This window comes from Mustela nigripes, chromosome 1, assembly GCF_022355385.1.
Source record: "Mustela nigripes isolate SB6536 chromosome 1, MUSNIG.SB6536, whole genome shotgun sequence".
In the NCBI taxonomy this organism is placed as follows: domain Eukaryota; kingdom Metazoa; phylum Chordata; class Mammalia; order Carnivora; family Mustelidae; genus Mustela; species Mustela nigripes.
The window spans coordinates 194,700,980-194,707,201 of NC_081557.1; the positions used below are offsets into that span (position 1 = coordinate 194,700,980).

A 6,222-nucleotide genomic window follows, 5' to 3' on the forward strand; every position below is an offset into this window, starting at 1 on the left:
ACCCAAAAGACTCCACCCCAAAACTACTAGAACTCATACAGCAATTCAGCAATGTGGCAGGATACAAAGTCAATGTGCAGAAATCAGTGGCTTTCTTATACACTAACAATGAAAATACAGAAAGGGAAATTAGAGAATCGATCCCATTTACTATAGCACTAATAAGAACCATAAGATACCTGGGAATAAACCTAACCAAAGAGGTAAAGGATCTGCACTTGAGGAACTACAAAACACTCATGAAGGAAATTGAAGAAGACACAAAAAGATGGAAGACCATTCCATGCTCTTGGATCGGAAGAATAAACATTGTTAAAATGTCTATACTGCCTAGAGCAATCTATACTTTTAATGCCATTATGATCAAAATTCCACCGGTATTCTTCAAAGAGCTGGAGCAAATAATCCAGAGATTTGTATGGAATCAGAAGAGACCCCGAATCGCTAAGGAAATGTTGAAAAACAAAAATAAAACTGGAGGCATCACGTTACCTGATTTCAAGCTTTATTACAAAACTGTGGTCATCAAGACAGCATGGTAGTGGCATAAAAACAGATACATAGACCAGTGGAACAGAGTAGAGAGCCCAGATATGGACCCTCAACTTAATGGTCAATTAATCTTTGACAAAAGATTTTTTTTTTTATCATGAAAAAACTGTATTTAGATTTAGCCAGCTGGACTCAGTTTAGATGATCCCAATTTTGTTGGCAACATCCAAAGCATCATAGTCAGGGGCCAGCCGAATGTATGCCTTCTTCTCTCCATCAGGCCTGATTAAGGTGTTGACCTTGGCTACATCAATGTCATAGAGCTTCTTCACAGCCTGTTTGATCTGGTGCTTGTTGGCCTTGACATCCACAATGAACACAAGTGTGTTGTTGTCTTCTATTTTCTTCATGGCTGAGTCAGTAGTCAGGGGGAACTTGATGATGGCATAATGATCAAGCTTGTTTCTCCTGGGGGCGCTCTTTCGAGGGTATTTGGGTTGCCTTCAGAGACGCAGAGTCTTGGGTCGTTGGAACATAGGTGATGTGTGGATCTTCTTTTTTTTGTGACTGTGGACGCCTTTCAGAACCGCTTTCTTGGCTTTCAAAGCCTTTGCTTTGGCTTCGGCTTTGGGAGGGGCAGGGGCTTCCTTCTTAGCTTTCGGCGCCATTTTTGACTAAAGAGGAAAAAATATACAGTGAATAAAAGACAGTCTTTTCAATAAATGGTGCTGGGAAAACTGGACAGCTATATGTAAAAGAATGAAACTCGACCATTCTCTTAGATACAAAGATAAACTCAAAATGGATAAAAGACCTCAACGTGAGACAGGAATCCATCAGAATCCTAGAGGAGAACATAGGCAGTAATCTCTTCGATATCAGCCACAGCAACTTCTTTCAAGATATGTCTCCAAAGGCAAAGGAAACAAAAGCGAAAATAAACTTTGGGGACTTCATCAAAATCAAAAGCTTCTGCACAACAAAGGAAACAGTCAACAAAACAAAGAGGCAACCCACGGAATGGGAGAAGATATTTGCAAATGACAGTACAGACAAAAGGTTGATATCCAGGATCTATAATGAACTCCTCAAACTCAACACACACAAAACAGGCAATCATATAAAAAAAAAATGGGCAAAAGATATGAAAAGACACTTCTCCAATGAAGACATACAAATGGCTATCAGACACATGAAAAAATGCTCATCATCACTAGCCCTCAGGGAGATTCAAATTAAAACCACATTGAGATATCACCTTACACCAGTTAGAATGGCCAAAATTAACAAGACAGGAAACAACATGTGTTGGAGGGGATGTGGAGAAAGGGGAACCCTCTTACCCTGTTGGTGGGAATAAATATGTAATGTATCAAATATACTTTTTATTTTATATTAAATATCTCCTATTCTTAGAGATAAAAGGTTTATGGATTTATTCAATGTATATAGAAATGAAGAGCTCAACAACAACCTTTTCAGATGCATTTATAATTTGTAGCTATGTAAAGCAGAGGTTGATGAATATTTAGTTTCTGACCAGGCTACTACAAATTTCTAACTTGTACATTTTTAAATGCTGGAATATTACCTTTGAAACATTTTTTGTATGAGTTTAACATTTTGTAAGAGACAGGTAGAGGTAAAATTTTAATTAGATTTGTGTCATTGACTTTGTCTTCCCTACATTGAAACTATATGGTGAGAAGCTATGGCTAGGGGAAGAGGAAGCTACAGCACAATGGAAAAGAAATTGAACAGAAACCATTTATCTTTTTAGTATTAGGGCATTATGTTCCATTATTATTCCAAGGTACTTTTGAACAGGGATATCTACCTATGTATTATACTTAATCTCTTGGTCCCCCCAAATTAACCAATATTTTCTCTGAAACCATGTTGCAAAATAGTATGTATTATTAGAATATCTATTGTCTCAATGGCTTCAAATAATTTTGAAAATAAAATATTCAAACATGAGCACAGAACTCCTAAGCAAGTTCCACCTTAGAAAACCAAAGTACATTGTAGAACCCAAAGATAATTGAAGAAACATTTAAATGACAACTTAATGGATGGAGATAAAAATATCATTTTCCAAATCAATATTCTGCTTTTAATAGGTAAGACACAAATTAATGTCAAAATTAAAATAATGTACATTTTAATTTTATACAACAGAAATTAAAAAATACTAAAAACTCTCTGTCTTCTGGAATTTAAAGATCAAAAACTTCTTAACAGTATGCATAAAAATCCACTTTGATTTCCATTTTATTACTTTCTTGTTGCTATAAAATCCCAAACACTTTATACACTTGTTGCAAGTATTGAATTTGAAATGTTTATGAGGTAATAATTCTTTTTAGCTTTCTGGGTACTAATCTCCAAGAAACTGAATTAAAAAATAACAACCTGGCAATCTTTAATCTTATTGTATAAACATTACATCATGACTAGAGTTCGTTCTAATTTATATTTGCATGAACCCTGTTTGACAGCAGATGAAAAACATTTTTACCCATCAAAGAGCAACTTTCATTTAGTTTCATTTATATATTCTCCACTTAAAATTCAAAGAACTCATAATAATTTTTTATCTTGTCTTTTCAATCAAGTATTTAACAGTTTAATTGCAGAATAGTCAGTAACTACAATTCAGTACTCAATATCTTATTTTTCACCAATTTTCCAGAAAGTGAAGAATGCACATTTTTTCTGTGTATGTAATATAGAAAAATCTTCTATCTTAAAGTAATGTATCTTAAGACATAACTCTGATCAAATTATCTATTTACTCTTGGTCTAGCATTACACAAAGTAGAAACATGTACATTCTCAAGGTCCCCAGAATACCATTGGTCAGGTTGTTGAATATGTGTACTAGCCAAGGGTACTGACAGTAATTTTCATCCCTGCTGGTTGTTAAGAGTTTTCAATAAAAGGGTGGAGCCATTGCATTAATTTACAATAAACTCTTTGAACTTTCTGAGTATTAAATAAAGCTTGATTCTAAAGGGTTTATTCTGAGGAAGGCAATATTAGTTTAGCTATATAAAAATCAGAATTTGAACAAAATGAAAGAGAGAAATGTACTTTTAAAAGATATATAAAAATGTACTTAAACTGCTAATGTTCTATACAATTAGTTTCTTTCGAGTTTAAATGAAACTCAATTCAATTCTGTTCAGCTAACAAGAAGTTTCCAGTATTGTGTTTAAGTAAGCTGGCAAAGGTGTGGATTTTTCTGTTTATTTATAAAGAAAACTCATACTGTTACAGAGATGAGCTTTTAAATAACTGACATAATATTTTGATACTTTAAACATTTTTTCTTTTCATTGAAAAGATGGTAAATAAAAGAGCTGAATTTTAACTGCCATTGTTCTAGTTGTATTTACTTTTTAGCATGTTGAATAACTAATAATCATTTTGTCAGAAATATATACTGTCTTCAGCTGCTTCAAAATTAGTGGACATGCTTGTTTCACTTAACAAATTAATGCATAACGTTCAAATATTCACTAGAATAAAATTTATAATATTGAATACTTTTTGGTTATTTTAAGTAGTTACTCAACATAATCACAGAATGTTTTACACTTACTATTATTCAGGTTGTTTTCCGTAAGTATTGGATTCCTAAAAATCCTCTCTCTGAACTCCCCAATCAAAGGCCAGTGATTTCAGAGATTTGTCTCAATTTAAGGCAAAAAATGCAGATGTTTTTTATAGGTCATATGGTCTGTTTTATAAATGGATTTACTCTCAGGTCTTTCTCAGATTGGAATACAAACACACAAATACAGTTTATTAAGCAAGTAGATACTTCTGTGCACCTGAAGATTGTCTTCATCATTTTAATGGACCAAAGACATGCTAAATAAGAGAGTTGAGAATAAAACTATCTCAGCCTTTTTTTATGAAAGCAACCTAATATTACCATCACATTATTACATAATACTGTAATTTCATTCACAGAACTAAACTAAACTAAACTAAACTAAAATAAAATAAATCTCATCTTTTCTCATGGAAAGCATTTTAAAAGTGTTATTATGGAATATAAACACTATCAGTAACATCAAATACCAAACACTGATTAGGGACTCTGAATAGTTAACTGTGGCTTTTCCTCTTATTGATTGGAACATGGGCAAGTACTATAATCTTCCCCAACCATTATTAATAAGAGAACATTTTGTTCTGATAATGCCATTGTTAATAGACCACTAACTTATTAAAATAGTATCTGAAGCAAATACATTTACATTAAAGACTGATGAATCTAAACAATTCTTTCTTACCTAAGATGGTTTAAAAGACTTACACTAAGGCTCCTGGGCAGCTCAGTCGGTTAAGCATCTACTTTTAGCTCAGGTCATGACCCCAGGGTCCTGGGATCCAGTCCCACACTGGGCTCCCTACTCAGTGGGGGAGCCTGCTCCTCCCTCTCCCTTTGCCCCTTCCCTGCTTGTGCTCTCTCACTCACTCTCTCTCTAATAAACAAACAAACAAAAAGCCTCACACCAAAACAATTCTTGATATGTTTGGTATAAAATTGAAAACATCTATTGTTCTATTGAGAAATTCTGGGTATAAATCTTGGTTTTGTAAATTACAAAACTATTAACCTTGAGCATATTAGTTAAATTACTGTTTCAGTCATATCGTCTTTAATAGAGCATAAAAACTGTCTGATGAGGACTTTGGTGGTGATTTAATGAACATTTTAGAAGTTCCTACTATAATATTCATCATATGCCAATGGAGCAATAAATGATATTTATTTCTTTGTTTGATTTTCTAAAAGATCCAAGGTGCAAGCTCAAAGAATTAGGGATGGGAGGGACAGAAATTAATCAGAAATACTAAAAGCAGTTTCTAGGATCTAAGAAATCAGAGTAGATCAGAAGCAATTTAAAGGTCTTCCTTTATCTTCTCGGTCCCAGTTGCCCACACTGTCCTCAGCCACCTGTTTTCTCAATGGTGATGCCGCCATGATGGCCTTCAATATGTTTTCTGGTTATAAAGTTCTGGCTGTCATATATGTTGTCTCATTACCAAACACTGTCAGCTGTTTAACTTCCTCCAAGAGTAAGGGCAGGACTTCAACACGGTATCTACTGGGCCATCACAATGGGAGAACAATAGCTCTCAGTGTATGTCTGACCTTCCTGGAAAAACAGAAACTCTGGCTTTGTCCAGAGCCTGATCTGAAGAGCCTGTTCACATCATTAGAAAATGTTGGGAAGTTAATGACTCCTGGGACAGATTTAGGAGATAGGAGAAGACCTAGGAGAAAGAATTTCTTATTCCTTTCTTTCATTCATTAACTTTTCTAAAATACTGTGCTTTCATATGACCTTTTTGGGGATGCTTTGTATCTCTGAACCAGCTTCATCTCTGACATTGTCAAAGAGTGGCAAATCTACTCATATACCATCTTATACTTGCTTTCCTCCCTTCCCTGTCTCATTTCCTTTTTTTTTCTTTACTTTCTTTTTTTTTTTTTGCTCATTTTTAATTTCACTTCACTAAGGTAAAGTAGAACTTCATAAAATTTGCCTCTAGAATTTTTTTTTTGCTTGTTTATATTGTCTTTGCCAGAATTAAGAAAATAAAATTAGGGCTCCTAACTGAAATAAACTTAAATTTTGACCAAGAGACACATTGATTTTTTTTTCCTTACCTCATGTTTTTTTGAAACTTATCATTGGCCCTGGCTCT

General features: G+C 34.0%; 1 pseudogene; it reads right to left on the reverse strand.

The window, feature by feature from the left end:
- Positions 1-641: 641 nt before the first annotated feature.
- On the reverse strand, positions 642-1,160 carry LOC132014616 (large ribosomal subunit protein uL23-like; annotated as a pseudogene).
- Between the last annotated feature and the right edge of the window lie 5,062 nt (positions 1,161-6,222).